The 12953-nt window shown below is 39.7% G+C and overlaps 1 protein-coding gene across 7 annotated transcripts in view; it reads left to right on the top strand.

Moving 5' to 3' along the window:
- The window catches only part of CADPS2 (calcium dependent secretion activator 2), a 555077-nt gene that overhangs the window by 472030 nt on the left and 70094 nt on the right, over positions 1 to 12953 (top strand). The gene's annotated exons all lie outside the window — the stretch shown is intronic.

The following is a 12953-nucleotide window of genomic DNA, read 5'->3' as shown; positions in this document are numbered from 1 at the left end:
GTCTGGAGAATCCCAGGGACGGGGGAGCCTGGTGGGCTGCCGTCTATGGGGCTGCACAGAGTCGGACACGACTGAAGTGACTTAGCAGCAGCAGCAGCAGCTGTTACCCCACATGTGGCATACCACGAATTATACAAAAATTTTAAATGGCTGTGATTTATTATTAATAATGTCACATACTTATGTCTGCTTTTCCAAAATAAAAATTACTAATGTGTCTCTAACAGAGATATTAGTTAGAATGGGTGCTTTATTTGTGCTTGGAAGCATTATAGCTGAGTTGTCTTTGTTTTTTAATGAATAATTTAGCTATTCACACTGAATATTTACCATCTTTATTTTGTGAAAACATTTATGCTTTGATATTTAAAAATAAGTGTTTATCTTTAGGGGAGCGGAGAGGATCTTAGGCAAGTATCTCCATTTTCCATCTAGGAGGCGAGGCACCTCAGCTGGGGCTTGCTGACAGGAAACCAGTAGAGCAGTGAGTTGGAGCCTGAACACTTGGTCTGCAATAACAGATGCAATTCTGGGGACATTAGAAAATAAGATAATATCTTTAAAGATAGTAGATTCTTTAAGCTTTTGAAAGTGAAAGTGTTAGTTGCTCAGTCACGGCTGACTCTTTGTTACCCCATGGACTAAAACCCACCAGGTTCCTCTGTCCATGGAATTCTCCATGCAAGAATACCAGAGTGGGTTGCCATTTCCTTCTCCAGGGTGTATTCCTGACCCGGGGATCGAACCAGGGTATCCTGCATCACAGACCCATTCTTTACCATCTGTAAAGAGAAGCCCATTAAAACTTATATTCCTGCCTAATAAGTTTATCAGGGCCTTGAGTTATAGAGGTAGAAGAAGTAGGTTGGTTAAAGCATGCAGAAAGGACCAGATAAAGTATTGTCTTAGCATGTACACTGTAAAACATCCATGACAAGAATTCCAGGGGCTGGACAAATTAGAGGGGAAAGAGATTCAAGATAGCGAATTTGGTTGCTGTTTTAAGAAGGGGAAGCGAAGAATTGTGTCTGGGGTAGGTGTGTTTCCTTCCAGTTGTGCATGATTAGGAAAAGTCTTAGACTTGAGAATCCTTGGAGATGCGACATGATTTTCCTCAAGGGAAGAGAACCAGCTACACCACAATTTTAGCTACTGTCCCCAATCTCCTGCCCCTCACAGGCTCATCCACTGGTTCCCAGAGCAGAACTGATGAAGAACACAAACTTGGGCTCCTTCATTTCTGTCCAAAAAAGACTGAACCCCCATTTGCCTCTCCACCCTGCCTCCATCCATCCTGATGCACTCTCCCCAACTAATGCCTTAATTAGATGGATAATCACTTTAAATGGTATCTAAGGAAATAGTTTTGAAAAAGAGATGTATTAAAATTAGTGAAAATAAATGTTTTCATAATGAAGCAATTAGCATGATAGTTGAATGATCCTGAATGACTGTGAAGCTGGTACAAATAGACTCTATCCTTGTGTGCTATTTTCCACAATTGTCCTGTGGATAATAGGTAGGGCTAGTGACTGCTTCTGACAAATGAAAGCCATCTGCAAATAGCACAAATCTTTCCTCTCAGGACTACCGAAAGGCAAACCCTTGGAGCTAGTCACCTTTTAATCTGTGGATATGCTAGCAAGTGGCAAATGACCATTCTATTGGGAACTGATTCCCGGGTGAAAAATACCATGGCGCTTCTTCTTTAATTAACAGCCTTTTTCACATTGCTATCACACTAAAGCCGTCCCAAAGAACACCCGTGCTTGCATAATCAGTGTCACAGCATCTCTGCCTAAACGAATAATAAATGTTCAGGTTCTATACTAAGTGAAAACCTATTCTCCAAGACTTTCACCTTCATAAAGATGGGCTCATAAAAATCGAAAAAAGAAAAATTGGAATGTAGTCTCGTGAGGATAAAAAGGCTAGTGTTAATAATTAACAAGGAGAGTGAAGTGGAGTCAAATTAGCCATAATAGAGCCCAGAGTGACTGGCAAAGTCACCTCTCATTATCAAAAAACTCATTAAGAAATGAAGAGGTGGAAATCCCGCTGGGTTATTCTCACACTTCGGCTGTATCAGAGATTATTTTTCAGATTTCTTTCAAATGAAGAACAGTTAGGTCACCATATTGTATATTAGGTTAATCTTCAGGCTTTGAAATGTGGAAGGCTGGCACCTGCATGTCGTTCTCCTTCAGTGCTTAACTGAGCTGTACGTCTGAAATTCACAAATTAGTGTTTACAGATAGGTCTGTACATGCATCTACTAGGCACAGTTGAATGTAACTTCTAGATTATAGCAGGGCCGTGTGCCCACTTAGATTTATAACGCTCTTACAAACGATGAAATGACCAGTAAAATGCGAAAATGACCCCGATCCCAAAGTTGATTAAATTCAGAATTGTGTGTCAAACTTGTTTTACCCACCAGTATAGTAAAAGGAAGGTAAATGCAATGAGTCACTAGCTTTCTTTATATTGAATTCTTCTCTCAAATCTTTACTACATGTAGACATTAAATTTTAATCTGTTTGTGTATTTTCTTAGAAGTTAGTGTTACAGCCATACTTAATTGTTTCCATTACCAGGACGGTATTGAGGGACATAACCCCAAAGATCAGAAGGCTGTGTGTAACTGGAGTAAAATTCCAGACTTTCCCATTTGGCTTTAATACTAATCTCATGAAAGACAGCATGAGAATTGCTAGACCACAAGACTTTCTGTTTATTTTTGCCTTAAGCGTTGCTGAATGTTCCCAGGTAGCTCTGTGGTAAAGAATCTGCCTGCCAATCAGGAGGCACCAGTTCAATCCCTGGGTCGGGAAGATCCCCTGAAGAAGGAGATGGCAACCCACTCCAGTATTCTTTTCGGGAAAATCCCTTGACAGAGGAGCCCGGCAGGCTACAGTCCATGGCATCCCAAAAGAGTTGGACATGACTGAGGACTAAAATAGAAGTTGCTGAATGATTATATTACTTTGTTTTTCCCTGAGTTAATTCTTCAGGAAACAGGGTCTGAATGCCTGCGATTTACTAACTCTCAGTCACCTTACTGATACATGAATAAAAAACAATTCCTGCCCTTGAAAAGGATATAATCTAATGGAGATGGGCATATACTACTATGCCCATCCATGGGCACCACTATGGGCACTACTAACTATAATGCAGCAGATTATAAAGCTGCAATTCAATTATATGTACTATGTGCTATGACATTTTTAATTATAGTTTTAAACTTGGATTTGTTGGATTTGTTGCCCCCCCCAAATTATAAACATTATAACATCAGTGCTCTCACTCCTTCTAACCTATCTCAAGGGAGAGAGAGACTTTTTAACAAGAGCCCTGGACTACTCTGGTGGTCTAGTGGCTAAGACTCTGCATTCCTAATGCAGAGGATCCAGGTTCCATCCCTGGTCAGGGAACTAGATCCCATGTGCTGTAACTAAAAGATATTGCCTGCCATGACTAAGACATGGTGCAGCCAAATAGACAAATAGTTTTTTTTTTTAAGTGCACTGACAGGAAAGGGAGGGTTGGGTGTGGTTTTAGGAGGTTCTCATCCCAATATGGTATAAATTAAATATTACCAAACTATATAAAATTGCTGATCATGTGTTTAATTAATGGAGAATAAAACCTGAAGCATTCTCTATTTTACTTAAACTTCAGTGGGATGCTCTCAGTTTCCTTTAGGGGTGAGATTTTTATTGATACTTACTCAGTAAACACATATTTACTGAGTGGCTACTTAATGTCCCAGACTCGTGGTTGGGTACTGTTCCTATATTTGAGTGGGGAGTACGTTTGGTTTGCTTTTGTGTGTGTGTGTGTTTTCTTTTTACATAATGCTGTTTTAGGCTACAGTCCTCCTGGCTTTTCTCCTGAACTTCATACTTCATATGATGGGGATCCCATTATATGCATCTGTCAACAGGGAGAAAGTGAAAGTTGCTCAGTTGAGTTTGCAACCCCATGGACTCCATGGAATTCTCCAGGCCAGCATGCTGGAGTGGGTAGCCTTTCCCCTCTCCCTAAAGGAGATACATGAACCCTAAACACGATACATGAACTCTTTTATCTGCTTATTCTTAATTTTTCCAGTGATTATTGTCTTAGTAACTGTTACTAATTGGATCAAGTTTAAATTCTCTGTTGAAATCTGACTGTTAAAAGCCTATGACAAGTACTTTTGTAAATGTAAGACTCTTTGGGGTATGTAAATAATCAACACTAATTTATTATTGGGATTAATTAATTAATGCTCAAAATAATTGGGCACATCTGCACCCCAGTTTACCTTTTATTTAAGCAGTTTTTGTTTTTTTTTTTGCCATTTCTAATTGTACCATTGGGTTTGATGTCACTGATGCTTTCCTATTTTCAACAAGGTGGTATTTGAAAAACATGGAATCTTTTGGAAAAACATGGAATTTGAAAAACATGGAATCTTTTGGAAAAAAATACTTTTATCAACAAAGTAGATGCTGGTCCTCCACTTATGTTCTCATAACTGCTATGTGAGAATCCTTCTGAGCAGTTCTTTCTACTTCCATACCTCTGGTATAAGGTCACAACATTCTTGGATGATGCCATGTTGCAAACCTGCCTATTCCAATGAGCTGTTGCAGTGAATGCCCTGTAAAGGCCTGATTTGGACAGGTGGCAGTCCCAAATCCTAACCCATCCTTGTTACACCATATGGGGAAGATAGAAGCACTCATTCTGCTGCCTGGGGCTACATATTAAGAGAGCTTTTGACAATGTCTGATAGGAGTGGGATGCAAACTGGCATATGGGCAACTGAGAAAAGGAGCATACATTTACATACACAAGTATAGTGTTGTCTGTATCCAAGGAGTCTTGCTTTTTGAAACCAAGTCCTCTGTCTCTCTTTACCTTTCTATGTGTATTTTCTCTTCATTTCTTCTCATTTTTCCTCTTCCTTTCTCTCCTCCGTCCCATCTCTCCCTTCATCCTTCCTTGCCTTTTACCAAAGAAGTAGTACTACCAGTTGCCAATTTTTTAAAACTGTGGAACTTGGGTTTATAATTTGATATTTTTAATAAAAAAGGAAAACTCTGCTAAAACATGAGCAAACTTTTGGCCAGCATTCAACACTGGTGACCGTACTTAGGAAATAATGGAAATCTCCATTTTCTCCTAATTCTGCAGGATGTAATAGTCTGCTGTCAAGTCATAACTGAACAGAAGAAATACTCCCTTTGGTACATTCACTAAAATAAGAGACATAGAATTCCCTGGGGGTCCAGTGGTTAGGATTCCAGGCTTCCATTGCTGGGACCCTGGGTTTGATCACTGGTCAGGGAATTAAGATCCCACAAGCATGCCCAAAGGAATAATAATAATGGAATGAGAGACAAAAGTTGACATTTATATCCAGTAGACGAGCTTGCCCAGGTGGCTTAGTGGTAAAGAGTCCACCTGCCAAGCAAGAGACACGTGTTTGATCCCTGAGTTGGGAAGGTCTCCTGGAGAAGGAAATGGCAACCCACTCCAGCATTCTTGCCTGGAGAATCCTATGGACGAAGGAGCTTGGTGGGCTAAAGTTCATGTGTATGTGCATGCTAAGTCGCTTCAGTCATGTCGTACTCTTTGTGACCCTATGGACTGTAGCCCGCCAGGCTCCTCTGTCCATGAGATTCTCCAGGCAAGAATGCTGGAGTGGGTTGCCATGCCCTCCTCCAGGGGATCTTCCCAACCCAGGGATTGAACCTCTGTCTCCTCTGACTGCTTCATTGCCGATGAATTCTTCACTACTGAGCCACCAGGGGAAGCCCAGGCTACAATCTGTGGGAATCACAAAAGAGTTGGACACAACTTAGTGACTAAATAACAATGAATATCCAGTAGAATTCTTAGCGGACTGATGTTGGACATTATGGTCTAAAATTAGGATTTCTCATTAAAGTATTTAGTACTGTATATTTCACATAAAATATGGAAAGATACACAGCCCTCGATACATTCTTATACAGAATAATAATGTAGTAACTATATAGTAATCTTCATAGAGCATTCAAGTCATTCATTCGACAAAGATTTGAACACTTGCTCTGAGACAGGGATTTTGTTGAATACTAAGAATACAGACATGGTCCCTTCTTCATGGACCTTGCACCTTCATAGGAAGAAAGAGATACATCATCAAGTACAGAAGTATAGCATGGACCACAGTAGAAGCCTGTGCAGGGTGAAGAATAAACAGAGGAAACCAGTAATTTGGCAAAAGGACAGCAGAATGAAGCATTTCAAGAGAGACTTAGACAGGAAAGTGTCTACTTGAACTAAACCATCAGAATCATGGCTGGACCACAGGATGTAAGGGAGTCAGGTAACTGAAATGAGCCAGAGAGGTCATATTAAGACACCTCACAGATGGCTTTCATTTCATGCTAAGGCTTTTGAAGTTTCTCTTGAGGATCCATTAAAAAATTACAATCTTTAAGAGATACATTATTTGTTTCATATTTTAACACACCCCTCTGCCTGAGATTTTAAGAAGATGAAAGGGCAGAAGGAAACTTAGGTGCCTAAGACCAGTTAGGAAATTATTGCATTAGCCAAGACGGGAGATGAGAGGGTTGGAAGTAGGACAACAGCAGTGTTGATAAACAGAAGGATGAGATGTGCTGGAAAGATAGTAAGGATATAAATTATGTTGGTTCTCACTCTTAATTGGAGGTAGGAACTGAAGGAAAGACCTCTGGTACAACTTCCAGGTTGCTGGTATATTGATCAGGTGGACGATCTCTGTTTTTATTCCTAGGATCAGAATAAGAGAAGAGAAGCAGGCTTGTTTAACAAGATAATGAATCCAGTGCTTATCAAGTATATCAAAAAAAGAGAGCTCTTACTAGAAATAATCTGAGTCAACTGCTACTTAATCTTAGAATCATTATAACATGTAATAATAACATAATAACCGTGTGTGATTCTCCTTGTGTGCTTCATTTTAACAAACTAAGCATGACTTAATAGCCAACATATCTAATCTCTAAATGTACAATAAAGTAGCATTTGAATTAATGAGGTAGAGTGCTCATTTGTAGATGTAAAATTTGTTTCATAAAAGAGAGCTCTTGCCAGAAATACATTTGAGTCAACTGCTACTTAATCTTAGAATCATTGTAACATTTAATAGTAACTGAGTGTGATTTTCCTTATGTGCATCCTCATCTCAACAAACTAAGTATGACTGAACAGCCAATTTACCTAATCTCTAAATGTGTGGTAAAGTAGCATTTAAACTGATGAGGTAAACTGCTCATTTGCAGGTGAAATGATTTGTTAACATTAGGCTGTATTTTGGCTTTGACATAGTTCAAAATGATGGTATTTAATAGTACCTATCAAGATGCAACTGCTGAAGCAGCGATTGGCTACCCACTCCAGTATTCTTGGGCCTTCCTTGTGGCTCAGCTGGTAAAGAATCCACCTGCAATGTGGGAGGCCTGGGTTAGATCCCTGTCTTGGGAAGATCCCCTGGAGAAGGGAAAGGCTACCCACTCCAGTATTCTGGCCTGGAGAATTCCATAGACTGTATAGTCCATGGGGTGGCAAAGAGTCGGACACGACTGAGCAACTTTCACTTTCACTTTCATCAAGATGCAAAGCCTAAGGTTCTTTATACTTTTTATTCATAGGCCATATAAATGAAGGCTTAAGCACACCGTCTAGCTATACAGCCATGTAAAATTGTCCATGAAATGGTCCTTTCAGTGTGTATTATAAGCACATTGAATATTTTCACAGTGTTAGTTCACTTTTATTTATTGAAATATAGTTGATATAAAATATTATATATTACACGTGTACAGGGCTTCCCAGGTGGTGCTAGTGATAAAGAATTCGCCTGCCAGTGCAGGAGATGCAAGACAACGGGTTTGATCCCTGGGTCAGGAAGATCCCCTGGAGTAGAAAATGGCAACCCACTCCAGTATTCTTGCTTGGAAAAATTCCATGGGCAGAGGAGCCTGGCAGGCTGTGGTCCATGGGATTATAAAGAATCAGACATGACTGAGTGACTGAATACGCATACATATACATAGGTGTACTGTGTAGTGATTGACAATTTTTAAATGTTACACTCCATTTATCTTTACTGTGCAATGTGGGCTATATTTCCTGTGTTTTGCAAGGTCTCATTGGAGCATGCTCTTTTATTTTTCATTGGAGGGTAATTGTTTTACAATGTTGTGTTGTTTTCTACCACACAACAGCAAGAACCAGCCATAAGTGTACACATATCCTTTCCCTCCTAAGCCTCCCTTCCAACCCCCCTTCCTACCCCTCTAGGTCATCACAGAGCATCAGGCTGAGCTCCCCTTGCTAAACAACGACTTCCTACTAGCTATCTGTTTTATACATTGAAATTATATATTTCACTGCTGCCCTCTCTCAGTTCATCCCACCCTCCTCTTCCTGCACGATGTCCACAAGTCTATTCTCTACATCAGTGTCTCTATTCCCTTGGAGCTTATTTTATACCTGGTAGTTTATACCTCTTCCCTGGAGAAGAACATGACAACCCACTCCAGTGTTCTTGCCTGGAGAATCCCACGGACAGAGAAGCCTGGTGGGCTGCAGTCCATGGGGTCTCACAGTGTCGGACACAACTGAAGCAACTTAGCATCACACACCTCTTGGTCCGCTTCCCCCTTCCTACTGGTAACTACTATTTTGTCCTCTATATCTGTGTCTGTGTCTTTTTTATCTACTAGATGATTACATTTTTAAGATTCCACATGTAACTGATATTATACTATTTGCCTTTCTCTGTCTGACTTATTTCACTTAGCATAGTGCCTTCCAAGTCCATCAGTGTTGCTGCAGATGGCAAAATTTCTTTTTTAATGGCTGAGTAGTGTTCCTTTATGTATATATGGACATTTGTTGATAGACACTTCTTTCTCCATTCATTTGTTGATAGACACCTAGGTTGCCTCCATATCTTAACAATTGTAAGTAATGCTGCTATGAACATTGGGGTGCATATATCCTTTCAAATTAGTGCTCTTGTTTTTTTCAGACATATACACAGGAGTAGAATTGCTGAAAGACCACAAAGAACCAAAACAATCTTGAGAAAGAACAGAGCTGGATAAATCATGCTGCCCAATTTAGTTCACTTTTCAATTCATTGAATATAATGGTTTTGCTAACCTTTTCACCTTTTCATGTTGTAACGGTTTTTAAAAATTCTAATTCCGAATACATGTAAGTCATCTAAGATATGGTGTAGTGTGCTTGTCATTTGCAGGGGTTTTTTTTTTTTTTTCTTTCTTTTTTTTTTAACCCAGAAGAGTTTACCACATTTCTAGATCTTAAAAGATGCTAATATGATGATAGTAAGTTGAACAGATATGTAAATGAATAGAATGATAATAATTTATGGTAACTAAAATTGAGAAAAAATAGTATTATAATCTGGGCTTCCCAGGTGGTTCAGTGGTAAAGAATCCACCTGCCAATGCAGGAGATGCAGGTTTGATCCCTGGGTGGGGAAGAATCTCTGAAGAAGGAGATGGCAACCCACTCCAGTATTCTGGTCTGGTAAAATCCCATGGACAGAGGAGCCTGGCAGGCTACCATCCATGGGGTCACAAAAGAGCTGGACACAACTTGGTGACTAACAACAAGTATTATAATCTGAAAGTTGAGAAGGGGCTCTGATACCAAATCCTTGTTGTACTGTCTAATGACTGAATGACTTGGCCAAGTGTCCTAAATGATTTGTGCCTCAATCTCCTATACTGAAGAGATTGAAAAAAAAAAAAAAAAACAACACTTCCCTCACAGAGCATTTGTGATTATTAAATGAGAGAATACCTAAAAAGGAACTTAATATAGTACTGACAGTTCAGAAATGCTAGTGATAACGAAGAGAAGAGGGTGGAGGAGGAACATAAGGAGATTGCTGAAGTAGAGATCCAATAGATTCAAGTTAGTGTATGTACTTTTAAATTTTCTTACTGAAGTGATTTATTCAATAAGTATCCATACTTACGTGTGCCTAGTCACTCGGTCATGTCCGACTCTTTGTGACCCCGTGGACTGTAGCCCACCAGGCTCTTCTGTCCATGTGGATTCTCCAGGCAAGAATTCTGGAGTGGGTTGCCATGCCCTCCTCCAATGGATCTTCCCAATCTAGGGATCGAACCCAGGTCTCCCACATTTCAGGCCGATTCTTTACCATCTGAGCCACCAGGGAAGCCATTTGGTAAAAGGAACTGAATTACATGATCTATAGTACCTTCTACCTTTCTAGGAATAAATAAAGCTCCTTTAAGTGTGTTAATAAAAACATCATTAAGATAACATGAGTCTCCTCCATAAGACATTTATTGTTAAATATAATTATCATTCTGACTTTAGTGGGAAATCTTTTAGCATATAGATAAGCCAGTAAAGATTATTACACCAGAAAAGAAAAATGCTAAACTATGTCAATTAGAGATTCAAGAAAAACCACAGTGTTGTATTTTCTTCTGTACTTGGGAATAAGTACTTCTTCCTATTCCGTGTTCATGTGTCTGTAGTTTTCAGCCTCTGACCAATTTTAGAATCACTAAACTAAAGTGATTATGAGCATTTTCCTATTAGTGCTACCATGGTAAACATCACATACTTTGCCCAAGTTTTAAAACACTGTTTAGGTTTTTGAACTATTTTTGCCCTGAGAAAGATTATGAGGTAATTGGTGTATTTAGCTGAATATTTTATGAAGATAATACTGTTGAGTTGGTTAAAAAGTTTATTCTTGTTTTTCCATAAGATGTTACAGAAAAAAACAAACTTTTTGGCCAAGCCAATAGTAATATGTTCTAGTAATTAGATTAGTAACTATAAGCATATACAACTGTTCAAATTCATATAAATAAAAGTGTTGAGGTAGTTGACATTTAATACTGTGTAAGTTTAAGATGTGCAATGCAGTAATTTGATATACTTTTGTATTGATATGACTAATGCATTAAGGTTAGTTGTCACACCCTTCACCTCACATGGTTACAGTTTTTTTGGCAGAGGGCTTAGTAAGAACATTTGAGATCTACTCTCTCAGCAACTTTCAAGTATATAGTACAGTATTGTAAACCACATTCATCCATCCTGCTGGGAAAGAAAAGGAATGGGATTACTGATGAGCCTTTTCCACATCTCCTCCTAACTCTGCCACCACCATCATCGACAACTTTTCATCTGGTCTCTTGTAGAAAAGGACTGGGTATTAACCTTCTTCTCTGCTTCCACCCTTTGGCATCTACTCCATCTCTACGCATCAGCCAGAGAGACCATATCACATCACTCCTCTCTTAATAAAAATAAGAATGCATCCCATTCCCCAGTAAAATTCATCCTTTTCACAATGTCCTACCATCTAGACATTACCTGGGAATATTCTTCCCCCTGCCTCACTCTGCTTCTGCCATATTGGCTTTTTTGTTTTACTAGGAGCACACCAACTCATTCCTTCCTTGAAACTTTCCCTCTAAATCTTCCATGCAAGGCTCTCCTATCATTTAGGCTCAGTTAAAATACCATCACCTAAGGAATACCTTTGCTAACCACAGAGTATTTTTTTAAATGAATACATTTTCACTTTGACAGTAATTTAAAGAAATCACAACTGAGTTTAGGATGTCCCCTTGAGAAATATGTACTATCATCTAAAAAATGACAAATTCTTTGTTGACAATTGCTTAGCATTACTTAGGATCTTCCTACAGAATTTCTCTTCTTTCATGGTGCAGTTTGGGCACACACTGTGTTATTTCCAGCTACCACAACAGAATACCTCACACTGGGTGGCTTATAAGTCAAGGTCACAGAAATTTCTTCCTGACAGTTCTGGAGGCTGGGAAGTCTAACATCAAAGCACCAGCTGATTCAGTGTCTAGGGAGGGCTAGATTTCCTGGTTCACCGCCAACCATCTTCTCCCTGTAACTTTACATGGTGAAAGGGATTGTCCTAGGGTCTCTAAAAAGAGTCCTAATCCTATTAGCCCTCAATCTAATCACTTCCCAAAGACCCCGTCTCCTAATACCATCATATTAATGTGCATACTGTTCTCAGTCACTCAGTTCTGTCCAACTCTTTGCAACCCCCCAGACTGTAGCCCACTACACTCCTCTGTCCATGGGCTTTTCCAGGCAAGACGACTGAAGTGGGTTGCCATCTCCTTCTCCAGGGGATTTTCCAGACCCAGGGATTGAACCCACGTCTCCTGTGTCTCCTGCTTTGTGGGCGGACTTTTTACATGCTGAGCCATTGGGGAATGGGAGTTAGGATTTCAACATACGAATTTGGGAGAGATATGGACCTTCCATCCACAGCACTGACTATTCTAATAGAGTTATGACCTGTGCGTAGAAAGCAGCCATCTCTTAGAGGAGGTAAAGTGCATCTTGTCCAGCTCTCCTGTCCTAGTAGTACCAATGCTTAGACTCCTGCAATGGCATTAGATAGGATGTTTGTTCTATTACTACATCACAATTCACTAAAGACTAATGGACAACTAAAAAATGCATGTGATATGCTGATTCTTTTTACATACACACATAGAGAAGTGAGTGATTAAGAAAAATTTCACAAATAACTAAAAAGTTCATAAAGTAGAATAGACATTCCCAAGGCCACAGTCACCCTCCTGGTGAGTTAAACTAGTATATCTCTTAGAAGCAAGCAGACTTATCTTTTAGAATTGAAGAGGTTTAGTTCTGTGGTACACAGCATGTCACAGGGATTATGTATGCGTGCTAAATCTTTTCAGTTGTGTCTGACTCCTGCCGCCTCATAGACTCTAGCCCGCCAGACGCTTCTGTCCACAGGACTCTCCAGGCAAGAAAGAATGTGTGTTAGTTGCACAGTCGTGTCTGACTCTTTGCGACCCCATGGACTGTAGCCCACCAGGCTCCTC

This window comes from Dama dama, chromosome 18, assembly GCF_033118175.1.
Source record: "Dama dama isolate Ldn47 chromosome 18, ASM3311817v1, whole genome shotgun sequence".
In the NCBI taxonomy this organism is placed as follows: Eukaryota; Metazoa; Chordata; class Mammalia; order Artiodactyla; family Cervidae; genus Dama; species Dama dama.
The sequence above is the reverse complement of the archived record's forward strand: the minus strand, read 5'-3'. Positions and strand labels throughout refer to the sequence as shown.